Consider the following 2,235-nt stretch of genomic DNA (forward strand, 5'->3'; position numbering starts at 1 on the left):
AAGACAGAAAGAAAGAGAAAGAGAGACACACACTAACATGTATGTATGTATGTATGTATGTATGTATGTATGTAGTGCCAGTCGATAGTATTTCACTGTATATTACAATGTATTAAAACAATTTACTTTAGCACGACTCGTATTTCTCAGCAGATGAACTGTAATGCGGTTTTATTGCACCAATTTACTGAGTACTTGTAAATACATACATACATACCTACACACACACACACACACACACACACACACACACACACATATATATATATATATATATATGTGTGTGTGTGTGTTTGTGTGTGTGTGTGGATATGTATATCATATGATATTTATGTACATTTAATGTACATATATGTATATGCGTGTGTGTGCGTGTGTTTTTGTGAGTGTGTGGAGAGTGTCTGATATATATATATATATATATATATATATATATGTATGTATGTATGTATATTACCATATATTCGAACAGAGATGAATCTATAATTTTAGCGCCTCAAGAAACTGTTATTGCAAAAGGATCTTAGCAACTCATATCGCATTAAGACGTTCTCAATTGGAAACCGATAATATACACTCGTTTACGCACACATACATTCACATATATACAATATCATGTATGTAGATATATATATCTATATATACACAGTTTATCGTCTGCCCCCTTCATATAAATCTACTTATTTTGCAGTGTGTCTATAAATCTAGACTGTGCTTTCGTTGCATGTCCATGTGTTGTTTATATATGTAGGAATTTTATTTCTATGTACACAGACATGATAGAAGTAAATAGACACCCCATAAAACATCGTTTTATGTCTATTCTAACTTGTAAAGTTTTATATTTTTTATTAATTGATATTTTTGTATTTCAGGTTCTATATGTGACTGTTTAATCATGCCATGTATAAAAGAAGCCTTGGAACTGTCTGAATTTCAAAGGGGCCGTATTGTGGGTCATTCTGAAGGTGGGCATAATCAGCGTAACATCTCATAAAATCTCAGGATCCCGCTTTCTACAGTTAATAGAGTGACTGAGCACTTCACCAGAGAGGGGAAGATGTCCACATCAACTCGCCCAAATCGACCAGTGCGGAGGACAATCCTCGTTACAAGGCCTCTGACATAGCAGAACAAGTTGATGTCAAACCCAAAATAGCTGTCAGGTATCTCCACAAACTTCGTTACTATGGCAGAGCAGCAAGAAGGAAACCACTTCTTCGACAAGCCAACGTCAAACGGAGAAAAGATTGGGCCAGTGAGATGGTGGAGACGCCACTAGCATTTTGGGACATTGTACAGAGTTGCTGTATTTCCTGATGGTGGTCGAGTGTGGGTCTGGAGACTGTCGTCCAGAATTTGATGTAAAAATATTGCAGCCAACCATGAAACACGACAGCTATTCTGTAATGGTGTGGGGTGCAATTTGGAGCAATGCTTGATCAGAACTGGAGGAATGTGAGGGAAACATAAACTCAGATAAATGTGTGTCCATATTGCAGAAAGGACTCCTTCCAATCTACTCTAGTGATGTAATGATTAAAGAAAACTATTTATGGAAGATGGGGCTTTTCTATATTTGAGGGATAAGGAATCATGTACATTATTTACATTATTTACGTTTGACGGATATTTGTCCTCATTTTGTTTATTCTCCAGCCTTCATCACGTGTCCTAGGGGAATTTTTCCGATGTTGTTGTTGTTGTTGTTGTTGTTGTTATTATTATTATTATTATTATTATTATTAATATTATTCAGGTCACTACCTGGAATCGAACTCTTAACCACTACGCCATATGCCTGTGGGCAATTATGGAGTGAATTTTAAGGCTTATAAATCTAATATTTTCCTATCCTTCCTTAATACCGGTTCCCATATGCTACTCGTATCTGGACCTGTTTTTGCCAAACGACCTGTACAAATGATTTGTTTATAGTGTTCAAATGCATGTGCTGTACATTAGCACATGCCATCGGTGTTGCCTGAAGAGGTGCACTGTGTACTACGTGTCAGGTATCGAAGTGATCGCAGATCAGCGTGAGATAAAGTGTTTTGCTCAAAATCACAACGCACCACACAGCGTAGGAATTGAAATCACGATTGCTAGAACAACACCCAAACCACTAGATCTGGTGCCATCTCTCACTCCTTCTCTCTCTCTCACGCACAAACACATACACGCGGATATATATATATATATATATATATATATATATATATATATATATATATA

This window comes from Octopus bimaculoides, chromosome 25 (genome assembly GCF_001194135.2).
Source record: "Octopus bimaculoides isolate UCB-OBI-ISO-001 chromosome 25, ASM119413v2, whole genome shotgun sequence".
NCBI lineage: Eukaryota > Metazoa > Mollusca > Cephalopoda > Octopoda > Octopodidae > Octopus > Octopus bimaculoides.